Raw genomic sequence first — 14,983 nt, forward strand, 5'->3', positions numbered from 1 at the left:
GGCCGAACCTGTTGAACCTAAAGCCAACCTAATCGCAACCATAACCTAAGGCCCTGACCCTAACCTAAAACGTAGAGGCCGGGCTAACCTAAGCCATAAAGTCCTAACCACTAAGCCTAACCTAACCTAGGAACCTAACCTAACCGTAGAGTCCGTAACCTTAAGGCCAACTAGACCCTAACCGTAAGCCGAACCGGTAACGCGTGAACCTAACCTAACCATAAACCTAGACCTAACGCTAAGCCTGTAACCTGAACCTGAACCTAACGCTAACCTAAACCGTAACGCTAACCTAACGTAAGACCACCTAACCTGGAAACCTAAACCGTAACCCCGGTAACCTAAAGACCCAGGTAGAACCAAGCGGCTAAGCCGTAAACCAACCTAACCAGACACAGAAGCCTAAACGCGGGGGGATAAGCGCTAAAAGCCAGAACCCTAACCTAACCTAACCTACCTAAAGGGCCCTAACCTAAACCATACCTAACCGGTAACCTTAAGCCAGCCTTAAACCTAACCCTATAAGCTAGCCGTAACCAAACCCTAACCTAACCTAACCTAACCTAATCCTAACCTAACGTCTGAACCTAAGCCTAACGCCAACGCCTAACCTAAACCTAAACGCTGAACCTACGCCGATAACCGATAACCTAAGGAATAAAGACCGAAGTAACCGTAAAACCGCTAAAACCGTAACTAAGCCTAACTGCTAAGGCGCTGAGACGCTAGACCGAGAGAACAGGGGGCCTAACCGTAGACCGGGCGAACACCGCATAACTCTAAATCCGTAACTAAGCCTAACCATAAACCTAACCGGTACACCTGAACCGGGGAAGACTAACTAGGCCCTAAACCTAAGCGCTATAAACCTAACACGTAATCCTAAACCTAACCTAACCATAAACCTAAGCGCGAACCTAACCTGACCTAACCCGTAAAGTCACTAAGCGCTAACCCTAGAGCCAACCTAACACATAGAGGCCGTAAACCAAACCAATCCCTAACCAGTAAGCCTAGACGCAGACCAAATAAGGCGCTAAACACTAAGCCTAACCTAACCTGAAGCCAGAAGGCCGTAAACCTAACAGGGGGCCTAAGCCCTTAAGCCTAACCTAACCTAAACTAACCGTAACCGTAACCGTAACTAACCGTATGCTACACGAACGCCTCAAGCGGGGCTAAGCCTAGACAGGAGGGTAGCTCAAGCCTAACCTAACCTAAAGGTGCCGTTAAGTACCTAACAATAGTCCGTAAACCTGAGAACCTGGTAAGGCGCGCTAACCAACGCTAACGGGCCCTAAGCCTAACCTAACGCGAAGCCTAAGGGGCCTAAAGGCCTAACTACCTGTGAGGGCGGGCTAAAACCTAACCTAACTAACCTAACCTAACCTTACCTAACGCTAGATAGCCATATAACCTATACCATAACTAAAGCCATAACCTAACCTAACCTAACCTAACCTACCTAACCTAAGACCTAACCGGTAACCACTAACCTAACCTAACACCGAACCTAACCTAACCTTAAACCTAACTAACCGAACCAATTAGACCTAAACCTAACCATAACCTAACCTAAACCTATACCTAACCTAACCTTACTAACCTAACCTAACCTTAACTAATGCCTAAACCTAACCATAACCTAACTAACCTAACCTAACCGCGCCTAACCTAACACTAACCTCCTAACCTAACAGACGTAACTACAACCTAACCTAAGCCTAGAGGCCCTACAGCCAACGTACACCTAGGAGTGAAGCTAACCAAAACCTACCTAAACCTAACCTAAGCTCAAACGCTGAAGGGACGCGAACAGACCTAACCTAACGACCTAACCTAAACCTAACGCAAGCCTAACCTAACTACCTAGACTCTACCTATACCTTATGAGACCACGTAACACTAAACTAACCTAACGCCTACCTAACGCTGATACGTAAGCCTTCGGCTAGGACAACTTGAAGCCTGATACCTAACCTGGCGTAACCTAACGCTAAGGACCTAACCCTAACCATGGTACTGAACCTCTACTTAACCATAACGCTCAACCCAGCCTGACTGAGCCTAACCTAACCTGAACCCTAAACCTAACCGACTAACTAAACTAACGAAACTAAACCTAGCTAATCCTGAGCCAACCGTACGAAACCAATACCATACCTAACCTTACCAACCTAAGTCGCTAACCATAGACCTAAACCTAACCTAGACCTAACCTCAACGCTAAACCATACTTAAACGCTAAACCTAACTTACCTTAACCCTTAACCTGTAACCTAACCTAACCTAACCTAACCTTAGACCTAAGCCTACCTCAACCTAACCTAACCTAACCTAACCTAACTAACTAACCTAACCTAACCTAACCTAACCTAGACCTAACTAAGCGCTAAGTCGCCTAGACCTAACCTAACCTATACTCTAACCTAAGCCTAAGCCTAACGCTAACACCTTAACCTACTACCTAACCTAACGCTAACACTAAAGACCTAAAGCCTAGCCTAACCTAACACGTAAGCCGTAACCTAAGCCTCACTGAATCTCAACGCGTAACCTAACCTAACAGAACCTAACCTTAAACCTAACCACTATGACCGAAAGCCTGAAGCCAAGCCTAACCTCAACCTAACTAACACTAACCATAAACCTAACCTATGTCCTAATCCTAACCTTAACCTGATTGTACCTAAGCTAACCCCTATATTCTAAACCTAAAGCTAACCGGAACAACTTAACCTAAGCCTAACCTAACCTATTAGTAACCATAACCTGAACCTAAGAGAGCCTAACGCTGAAGCTAGACAAACCTAACAAACCTACTAAAAGCCGTGGAACCTAACCATACCTAAGCGCTAACCGTAACCTAACACTATACCGGTAGGTACCTAACCCGCTAACTAACCTAACCTAAGCGAACCTAACCATAACCTAACCGTAAGCCATACCTAATCACTAACCTTAACAATAACCTAACCTAAGCCTAAAGCCTAAGAGCCAACCATGAACCGTAACCTAGAGTCGATAACTGACCAAGCCTAACCTAATGCCGGCTAACCGTAAAGGCCGTAACCGATAAGCGCTGAAACTCTATAACTAAACCTAAACCCTAACCGTCATGAGACCTAACCCTTACCGTAACCGATAACCTAAAAGAAAGCCATAACCTAACTGGCTAACCTAACACATTTTCTGAAAACCGCGGCTAACCTAACCTTATACCAAAGGCCTAAAGACCTATACCGTATACGCTAACCAATCCTATAGCGACCTAACCTGAAACCGTAACCGGTTAACCCTAACCTAAGGCGGCTAACGTAACCTTAATACCTGAACCTAACACTAACTCTAACCGTAACCAACCTAACCTAACCTAAGCGGCTTAACGCTAAGCCGCTAACGCTAACGCTTAAGCCTAAGGGCCTAAACATAAACGGTAGACCTAAACTAAGACCTAACGGGCGAAGGCGCGCTAGAGCCGACCGGCATCAGAGCCTAACCGTATAGCCGTAACCTAACCTATCGCGATAGCCTAACCTGAACCAACCTAACCTAAACCTCTAACCTAGAGCCTCAAACCTAACCTTAACACCTACCATAAAGCCTAACCTAAGCCTTAACCTAAGCCATAACCTAACCTAAACCTTAAACCGATGAACCTAACCTACACCTAACTAAGACCAATCAACCGTAAGCCTAAGCCTACCTAAGGCGTAACCTAACTAACCTAACCATAACCTTAAAAGCCCCCGAAACCTAACCCGTAACCGTTAAAACCATAACCAACCTGACCTAACCTCAACCCTAACCTAGACCTAAGCGCATAACCAAGCCGCAAACGCGAACGTACCTTACGCCTAACCATAACCAACCGAAACCTAAGCCCTAACTCCAAGCTAACGCTAATCCATAATCCTGCCATAACCTAACCATAGAACCTTAAGCCGTAAACCTAACCTTAACCTAACCTAACCTAACCTAAGCCTAAGACCTACCTAACCTAAACCTAACCTATACCTAACGCTAACCTAACCGTAACCTAACGCCTAACTAAAAAGAAAACCGTAACCTACGCTAAAACCTAAGCCTTACCTAACCTAACCTAACCTAACCTAAAACCCCAACCTAGACCTAAACCTAAGGCCTGATACCTACCAACTCGAATAACGCTATCCTAACCTAACCTAACCTAACCTTAACCTAACGTAAGGGCGGTAACCTAATCCAAGCGCTAACCCTAGAAGCCTAACCTTAACCTAAGCTAACCAACCTCAACCCTAAAACCATAATAACCGCTATGACGCTCAACCTAACCTGAAGCTTGTAAAAACACCATGGGATCAATCTGTCACGGCTTGACGCTCGATCACGCGACCAACGATGAAGTTGTTCGTGTTTCTTATCGCAAAGTTGAGGAAGTTGGGAAAGAGAGACATCCTCCTGTCGCGGATTTGCAATTTTGCCAATTCTCGACTGGGGTATTTTTCGTTGGTGTCGAGCATGTGAAATGATATTTCTAAAAAGCCACAGAAGGCATTGTGTACAAGCGCGGTAGCGTCATTAAAAGTCCGCGAACTCTTTACACTGTTCGCGACACCCCATAAATCCACGTACGCGTCGATCGATATGAGTAACGCCGCAAGGTCGTGGTCTGCAAGAACGCGTATGAGTATCGATCCGCTAAAAACTGAGGACGTGGTGAAATCCTCCCCAAAAATCGGACGCAACAGCGCGGGAGGAGAAGCCTCGCGCGATTCGCTCGATAAAGCGGAACGAGTCGCGCATAATATTCTCAGGTCGCGTAATTTCTGCTGCACATTAATAACGGAAAACGCTCGCGAAAAATACATGAAAAAGGGAAAGAGAAAAATATGAAAATTAGACACTCTGCATGTTAATTTCCGGTGAGACTCACTCGTACAGAAGAGAAAAATATCGCTTCGGCCGTCGCTTCGGCCGTTTTCGTTCCTCGCGAGGGTAATTCAATTCTTCGCACTTCGTCGTGGACAATTACGTGACAACGAAAATTGACACGGGGATATGTCGGAGCTGTCAGGCGGTTCAATTTGATAATGCAGCTGCAGGCTGCGATCGGCGGAACCGCAAGCCGACTAAAACCCGGTGGACGAGGAAGTAATCCTGATCGCCCAAAGCGTAAACGAGCCCGTGTTCGCGATTCCGTGCGAAACGAGCACGTAGACAATTGAGCATGTTAGGCATAATTCGCGCGCGCCATAATGATCTGCTCTTGCTCTTACGCGGATTGCGACGACGATCGCGCGCGTACGGACGGAAAATGAGCCTCGTAATCGGATTACATTAGTTGTGCCACGTGTGGTATCTGACCGCACCGGATCCGTCCTGGCCGACCGTGTGTCGGCCTTCCTCTCGTTATTCCCGAGTTTGCCCTATCGTCGCGCCATTGTGCGCTGAACAATAATTACGAGGCGCATTGTCTACAAGACGCGATTGTTCTTGTCGCTCCATCTCGTCACTCCCATAGTTTTCCCGGGAAAAGAGAAAATTGAACGACGACGAGGAGACATTGAGTAACGCAAGCGCGCACTCGTTCCCGTCCTCCTCTAACGAAAATAGGCGCGTTTGTGCCAAAACTTTGTGAGAAATGTACGCGATTCGACGGAAGACCGATGATGTACACGGGATCAAATATGTAGGAATGACGAGAAGAATCACGAGAAAACGTGGAAAAGCTCGCGTGAAAGAGCCGTGTTACGCAGCCACGTATGCCTGCCGGGTGGCGCCGCTGTATTGTGCGAGCGATCGTTGAATAATTTAACGTCCGGACGGCTCAACGCGGCACACCCCGGTAAAGTAAATTGAACCGCCACGCTAGAACGGGGTAAGACTTGAATTTTGCGGCTAAGCCCGTTAAATACTCCCTGCTTGTGTATTTGGCTAATCCCCGCTCGCAATTCCGGATATTAAGGGTAGAAGGAGCGACACGGGGGGAACGAAGAGGTGTTACGCGAAACACCGCATGTCCTATTACCTATGTTGCACCGAAGAGACCAGGAGAAGGGAGATCAAGAAGTGCTTCTGTTGACACGAGCAAGAAATTCGACGGAGCGCAGTTTCCGAGCGAGGAACAGCGGAAGCGTCAAGAGCTCTTACGCGTTTGCTCTCGGAATTCGAAATATTGCAGGCGCGCGGCGCACATCCCCGGCGAAAATACAGCGGTTTCGAGCATGCGGCATGTGAACGACGAGAAGCGACCAAGAACGACCAGGAACGACGAGAGTCGACAAAGGGATGCTTCTGTACGGCGGCGGGGGTGAGATACGAGCACGAACGAACGTCACGAAGTTGAATAAATAGTCTAAGACTCGAGAACCGTGTAACAAACGACGCTTCTGCTGGAATGCGAGTCTCCGCTAAGGTTGAAGCATTCAGGCAAATATCTGGCGCTCCATAAATTTATTTTTCCTGAAACGATGTGCTGTGCACGATGAATATGCAGACACGCCTTCGCTAAAGAATTGCAACGTTTGAGCAAACCAAAGCGTGAGGAAAAACGCGCGTCACGTCGAGTGCATACGTTCTGCAAATGACGTGAAAAAAGAGGAGAAACTGCCACGGGAAGAAAAGCGGAGGCGCGTTTTTTCGCGCTTTTCTCTGGATAACGCGATTCTCGCCGTGCTTTTTCTGCTTTGCTTCAATAAAAAAACAGCACGAACGTAACGTATCGCGATATCATATATTAATGCATGTATGTAATTCTTTATTTATTTTTATTTCCATTTGGTGCAGCATCGTGCCAGAAGAAACAGACTGCGCGAACGTCTCCGCTATCTACTAATTTCTACGATACACATCTTTTTCACGCGGAGCACGTCCGTGTAAAACAACCACCGAAGCAGCGAAGGGAGGAGCTTAGAGATATTAACAATGGCGAAGCTTAAAGAGACCGTACGATGTCAGGTGAACTGACCTCCATTATCGTATCACATCGTCATCATCATCGTCGTCGTCGTTAAAGCTTGCTAATGACCATGTGAGTATTTCACGAGGGCTGTGAAAGGAACAAGACTGTCCGGACTTCGGGTCATGTACACAATTTGGAGCTTCATCGAAGCGTGCGTCGGTGGTACATTATGGTGTGTGTGAAGCTGGCGTATCATTTCGCGGAAAATCATTAATTGTTGAGAGTTCTGGCTCCCTTTTTAATAGTTCTAGAGTTCCTGATAGGTTAAACACATAGTTCTGGCCATTAAAGCGAAAAAATCGCATAGTGCAAAGTGAGACGCCAACTTCACGCAGCGTCCCACTTTGTCCTGCGACAGTTTCCGCCATAATTCCGGCTAGATTTTAAAAGATCTACAGTTCTACATGAGTTCTAGAAAGAGTTCTAGCGAAACAAATTTTTTTTCATCTTTTTATAATTATTAAAGCTAAAAAATGTTTAAGAGAATGACGACTGGTTAATTTCAGAGAGTTCTGTGCTTTATGAAATATTTCTCGTGTAGTTCTGAACATATTTAACCATTTTCCAAATAGTTCTGACCGCAAACATTAATAATTATTTAATAAAAAATTTTTATCGTCCAAGAAAGACGTATCTACGAAGATATATGTGAGACGCTGGTCGATTTTCGAGAGTTCTGTGAAGCTTAAAATATTTCTCGTATAGTTCTGAACGTATTTAAGCGTATTCCAAAGAGTTCTGACCGCAAACATTAACAATTATTTAATACAAAATTTTTATCGTACGAGAAAGACGTATCTAAGGGGATATATGTGAGACGCTGGTCGATTTTCGAGAGGTCTGCTTATTCTAAAACAGTTCTCGTATAGTTCTGAACGTATTTAAGCGTATTCCAAAGAGTTCTGACCGCAAACATTAACAATTATTTAATAAAAAATTTTTATCGTGCGAGAAAGACCGTATCGAAGGGGATATATGTGAGACGCTGGTCGATTTTCGAGGTCTGCTTATTCTAAAACAGTTCTCGTATAGTTCCGGACATGTACAATGCCTTTCCAAAGAGTTCTGATAGGAACAACGATTAGAAAATGTTTGAAAAAATTTTCGCCCGAAGAGAAAACGTCCACTCTTCGGGCGAAATAATTTTTTCAAACATTTTCTAATCGTTGTTCCTATCAGAACTCTTTGGAAAGGCATTGTACATATCCGGAACTATACGAGAACTGTTTTAGAATAAGCAGAACTCTCGAAAATCAACCAGCGTCTCACTGGTAAAGTCGAAAACGTCCACTCTTTGGGCGAAATAATTTTTTCAAAAATTTTCTAATCGTTGTTCCTATCAGAACTCTTTGGAAAGGCATTGTACATGTCCGGAACTATACGAGAACTGTTTTAGAATAAGCAGAACTCTCGAAAATCAACCAGCGTCTCACTGGTAAAGTCGAAAACGTCCACTCTTTGGGCGAAATAATTTTTTCAAAAATTTTCTAATCGTTGTTCCTATCAGAACTCTTTGGAAAGGCATTGTACATGTCCGGAACTATACGAGAACTGTTTTAGAATAAGCAGAACTCTCGAAAATCAACCAGCGTCTCACTGGTAAAGTCGAAAACGTCCACTCTTTGGGCGAAATAATTTTTTCAAAAATTTTCTAATCGTTGTTCCTATCAGAACTCTTTGGAAAGGCATTGTACATATCCGGAACTATACGAGAACTGTTTTAGAATAAGCAGAACTCTCGAAAATCAACCAGCGTCTCACTGGTAAAGTCGAAAACGTCCACTCTTTGGGCGAAATAATTTTTTCAAAAATTTTCTAATCGTTGTTCCTATCAGAACTCTTTGGAAAGGCATTGTACATGTCCGGAACTATACGAGAACTGTTTTAGAATAAGCAGAACTCTCGAAAATCGACCAGCGTCTCACATATATCTATTTAATATCACTTATCATATTAATCTTTTATATTCTTAATATGACAATTCTTAATATGATAAAATATCCACAATTAATATTAATATTAAGAAGCATACAATTAATTAATATATTAGTTTTCACATGAGAAATGTCTGCTAATTTATTCACTGCATAATGTTTTATTAATCGAGCTCTCTGCATTTCAGAGATTTTCCAGGAGAATTGCTGGAAACCGTCCGCATATCCGAGAAACCGTAAAAATCACCGGAGACCTGCCGCGAGTATACCATTATTCATTTAACAACGCTGATTATCTTATCGTTGGGAAAACATCGATCGTGAAAAAAGAAATACAAAATCGCTTCGGTGGGAATCCATCGAAAACATGTTACGTCGTCGCGTCTATCGACTAGATGCAATGCTGGAGAATGGACGACACAAAATGCAACCATAAAACTGCGATTGGACATAGAATAGCGATCAAATCTGTTCTTGGCTATACGATTGTGTTGGCTATCCGTTGTTTAGTACCAAGCTTCTACTGTTTGCGTTATACCCACACAAATAGCACTTCCGTTGTACGCTCCACCGCGCAATCAGGCACACGTATAAAAATTGTATAAATATAAAGACATACATGTAGATCGATTTAAATTGTCCTTGCTCAGTGCAATCATGCTCGTGTGTTAATGTTTCATCGCTTTATTTACGTCACGTGCAAAACGTAGTATAAATCGTGTATCCTGTATTATGTATCGAAACATATAGTTTTTTAAAATAAAAATTAAATTCTGCCATTGTGAGCCGCGAGTCTGAACGTTTGTATTTTCACAAATCGCAATTCTGTCCAATTTAAGCGACTTCCCGGCATGTCAATAGACTCGCTTGCAATGGAACGCTCGCGTCACATCGCGCATTATTACTTTGATGTAAAATTTGTTTACCGCGGGTCGTTAGGAACACGAACCGCTAACTCAACATGACGCGGCAAATGGATTGGGAGAAAATGCTTTTTACCGATGATTGCTCGCCTATCGCCGAGCTGTAATCCCCATTCATTTACGTAACCGCCTTCTACATAACACAATTTCTGTGGGCAGCCCGTGAATAATCAATACTTTGCGGGACTATCTTTAATAAAGAAGGAGTTAAAAATATAAATGCTGTAGTATCAGCTACCGCGCATCGCTGCAATCTCGTGACGACGAACAAAAACAATGTTCGGACTTCGGATACCTCGATAAAGTGATGGAAATCTGAACCGATCTGGATCAGAATCTGGAAATCGCTTAATTAAATTCGATCATTTCCTGATTAAACGCGAGATTGCAGGCATTTTTCGCTCGCTAAATTAATGTGAAAATTAACGAACTTTTCGCTCGTTAAACGTTTTGAGTAAATAAGCTATTATCGAGATTTCACCATCCTTAAAATTCTTGTAAATCCAAAATATTTTTCCAACGCGAATTTTCCATCACAGATTATAAATACGAAATTACGCAGTGGCAATAATGTGAAAAAAAAAAAAACAATCAAAGGATAACTCCGTGAAATAGAAAATACGTTGCAATGCAATGACGACGAGGAATAAAACATTAATATCGCAATCGAGTTCATCGTGCACGACAGGATTCATTGGTCACGAAGAGCCACGGCAAGGAATTCAGGAGGAAGCAATATGTAGAATATGATAACGCATGCTCACTAAAAGAACATTCTTGCCCCTTGCATAATTCCGCGCTCGCGGCCTTTTGCGATTCAAGAGAAAATCCCGGGGAAAATCGATGATGGCCGGCCGATAGGTCAAGAGGGTACATACCTGCTTGAAGCCGCGGTACATGACGCGGATCTCCTGGCGGGAAAACTTGGTCTGCCGCAGGAGTTCCTCTATGGGCACCGGCCTGGTGGTCTGCTGCCTCGCCCGCGTGCTCTCGAAGTCGAAGAACGCCTCTTCCGGTCCCGGCGAGTCCGGCGGCGTTGCCATGACCTTTGATCTCGGCTGCCGCCTAAATTGCCGAAAAAGCCTCAAAACTCGGAGAGAGCTCAACCCTCTCCCTCTTTCTCTCTTTCTCTCTCTTCTGCTCTTCCCTGCCGTTTTTCCTCTTCTTTTTATATCCGATGTCTGCCGAGGGTCACACCATCGCGCTCGGCCCCATCGTCGTCGTGCGTTTCATCGCGCGCGTTTCCGCGATCGATCTCGCCGCGCGTAATCGCTCTATTTCCTCCGCGCGATCTCACCGCGACGTCTGTCAGGGCACGAAACTCCCTCTCTTGCCTCTTCTCCTTTTTCCTCTTTCTCTGTCTCTTTCTCTCTCTTTCCTGCTCGGAAACTGTAAAAATGTTTTCCGCGTGACACTCTCCATCGGATTGTTAAATAATGAAAATGTAAAATACATTTCGCGCGCGCGCATTTATGTAGTAACTAGTTATTCGAAAAATTATGTAATTACAAATAACGCGCAACGTATTTTTAATAACGCAGTTTGAATCAGATGCTGCCCATTACCGAGATTACATCGATATTACATCGCGATCGGATAATTAGTTCTGTTGTCATAACTGAACGTGTATCAGAACACAGCAAAGTATCAGTATAAGTCGATGTACAAGTTAATTAACGGCTGCAACCCGAATGAAAATTCACGAGAGAAAGCCTCCTGTGGAGTAAAATATTTCATCTTTATCCAAAACGCCCTCGTTTCAAAGCAAATTGCGATGAGGAATCACGAAATATCTAACAGCGAAAGCATAACAGAAAACGTAACTTTAATTCATTTCTACGCTGGACATTGTTGCACTCATAAAGCGTATTTACGCGCGATTCACGCTACGAAACTTTGTTTTAATCTTGCACCAAATAGTACCGTTTCAAACAGTCTTCAAAGTTATCCGCATTCGGAGAAAACAAGTTATTTCGCATTTACAGAATTATGAACTCCGCAAGCTAGTACAATATTTAAGCTCGCCGGAATAGACGATTCTTTAGACGATTCACTCGCGGCATTCGTATTTGCAACGTAGAGGAGAATCCCCTATTATGAGATATGCTTCTAATATGAGATACTGGAGTTTCTGCTAAACTAGTGAGTACCATCTGTTAATTCCACCATAAACTTATTACTCTTGGTGTAAAATGTATTTAGTGAAAAATTCATTGTTCGTTATTGCGTTTAGCCCTTGTAAGAAAAGGTTTGTGAAATTGTGAACATGTCAAAGGAACTTGAGGTAAGTCTTTAAACCTTGTTTATTACATAATAAAGAAATGGTTGGCAATAAATTCAGTATGCAATGATAGAGTAGAATCGTAGTAACAGGAAAATACGCGATTTGTTGAATTGCTTAATTGTAGAGGTTAGATTTCATGATCGCGGAACCGCTAGGCGCGTGGCTCGTATAATGAGACATTCAGGGTACTCTTAATATGAGATAATTATTGCTCGAATATGAGGATTATGTAGTGTAATAAAAAGAAAGAAAATACTACTTAAGGTTAAAGAAAAGTTAATACGAATTTATATTACGAAGTTTTGTGTATTTAATTTTTATAGAATCTGACTATGGAGGTTAGAGAAACGAGGAAGCGTCGACAGTGGAATCGTGAAGATTTGGCGAAGACTGTGGCAGCAGTATTTTTATAAAACTATCTAATAAAGTTTTTTACTTGCAATACTGATGTATTTTGCACTTTTAACACCGATTTCTCGAGGTATCTTATATTAGGAGCACACTTTCTCGATCCTGCGTAAAGCTCTTTTTTCAAATGTTTTTAATTTTCAGAAAAAATAATATTTATATCAGATTTTTCATTTGACCAACCTAAAGCTTATTAAATTCTCTTCAAGAGAACGTATTAAATTTTTAAATTCTGCCTATAGATTTCCTTACATTCGGCAAAATCGATATGGTATCTCATAATCGGGGACCTTTCTCTATTGGCTTGTAACATATATTCGTCCCAATATATTGTAACATATCTTCGCGTTTTAAGTGCTTTTAATAACAAATACAATCCAACACATTTGCAACACGGTCGTAGCGTAACATCGAATGACATCCTGCTTGGCGCAAGTCTCGCACATGAAAGATATTATCGGGGCATAAAGCGAACTCGCGAGGGTGGACGCGAGGGTGAGTCTGCTAAACGCGGCTCCGAGTGCTTCGTCGCGGTTCCTAGGACGAACTCTCGGGGATGAATTCGTCCGACGCGGACGGTGGCGTGCACACGCGCTATTAATCACCAATTGCGAAACACGAACATAGCGAAGCTATGCGTTTTGAAATGTGGATTTCGAGGTCGCTCTTTGCGAATATCGTAAAAATATCTCCCTCCGTGAGAGGGACGAGTGGTACTCGCATAAAAATCAATGACTTGGAATTCGCGAAAGAACTATCGTGCCAAAAACTACGAGATTAATTCGCGCGCTGCGGTCGCTCGGGATTTATTGATAAATCATGATTATAAAAGCATCGTTGTTATCGATTTGCGGAAAGCGGAGTAATGAGACTTGATAATATGTGGCTTATTAAAATTCTCTCTCTTCTCTCTTTGCTTAAAAGATTAAGAAAGAGCCACGAATGTAACGATAAAGGGAGATTCGTATCACGCAGAGGACACACATGCAGGATTAATAATGATCCAATTATTACGGTTTTACGCGGAAAATGTTAAAGATTAATGTTAAAATATTTATATCGCGTCTGTTGCGTAAATATAATAATGTGATACGGGGTCAACAGGAATATTTTCTTTTGCAAGGCGTATAAATAAGCTCACCGTCGGATCTTCTGTGCTTAACGGCGCGCGAGGGATTACAATGCTCAGTTATCTGAATAAATATATTTCAGAAAAATGTTTAAAAAATGTCAAAGCGTCTTGCATCAGAAGTAATGTCTTTAGCATTTGCGACTTTCTGAGTTTCTGAGCTTTCTGTCACACGACTATTATCTCAGAGTACTCGACAGCATCGTTCAGCCCTATATTTTATTAGATTTTAGTTGACTAATAATCAGACCAATAATCACTGAGATTTGCAATATCATTATAAAGAAATCTCATATTCATGCGACGATCGCTTTCACCGAGATATTACGCAAATGGGAGTCTCGTTAAAATGCCTCAACATTTTTTACTAAAAAATTGAAGGCAAAATGATGAATAATTAACGTTGCCGATTTTTCATTTCGGTAACGAATACAACAGCTTAGTAATTGAATATGTATTTTATATGCGCGCTTGTACATGTATAAATCTTCCATCAAAAATGAAATTAGACCAAAAATGCAGATGATATGGAATTTTTTGCAGCATTGTATGAAATATCAAGCAATCGTGCTGCTTCTCTTTAACTCTTGGCGCGTCCGCGATCGAGATCGGCGCTCGGTCATCTTTATCGTTAATTGCACGTTAATGTTAAGGGGGGAGCCTGCTTTAGAACGTTGAAAATAAGGTATAATTTACGAATTTTTTGGAGAAACTATACAGCGGATTATTATAAAACTTTGATGCATTTATTAGTACATGTTTAAAGATAAAAAAAATTATTTTTGATTTGAATATATCGCCTTAGAGGTCGTCCTGGAGGCATCTTAGTGCAGCCGGCATTGTAAATTCGTGAGCATTCTCCTGCCTCCAAATTTCATCCAAACTGAAAAATTGAAATATTTTTCTCGTTATTTATGAATTCCCATCGTCGATGAACCTTTAATATTCATAAAAACATTAAGTTAAACAATTATTTTTGCATGAAAAAGTTCAAAAACTTTGCCTAAAAATCTACTTTTGTGTTCTAAAGCTCCACCATTTTGGCACTTTTCAACTTTTTCTTTCTCTCTTGGTTCAATCGACGATGGGAATTCATAAATAACGAGAAGATATTTCAATTTTTCAGTTTAGACGAAATTTGGAGGCAGGAGAATGCTCACCAATTTGCAATGCCGGCGACGCGGCTGCACTAAGATTTCTCCAGGACGACCTCTACAAGCGATATATTCAAATCAAAAATAATTTTTTTATCTTTAAACATGTACTAATAAATGCATCAAAGTTTTATAATGATCCGCTGTATAGTTTCTCCAAAAAAATTCGTAAATTATCCCTTATTTTCAACGTTCAAGGAGCAGGTTT

General features: G+C 42.3%; 1 long non-coding RNA gene across 1 annotated transcript; it reads left to right on the top strand.

Moving 5' to 3' along the window:
- The first annotated feature begins 6,721 nt into the window (after positions 1 to 6,721).
- Positions 6,722 to 10,309, top strand: LOC113562563. The gene is made up of 2 exons (XR_003406980.1): positions 6,722 to 7,012; positions 9,066 to 10,309. It is a non-coding gene; the product is annotated as an uncharacterized LOC113562563 (long non-coding RNA).
- Positions 10,310 to 14,983: the final 4,674 nt, after the last annotated feature.

Source organism: Ooceraea biroi, chromosome 9 (genome assembly GCF_003672135.1).
Source record: "Ooceraea biroi isolate clonal line C1 chromosome 9, Obir_v5.4, whole genome shotgun sequence".
NCBI lineage: Eukaryota > Metazoa > Arthropoda > Insecta > Hymenoptera > Formicidae > Ooceraea > Ooceraea biroi.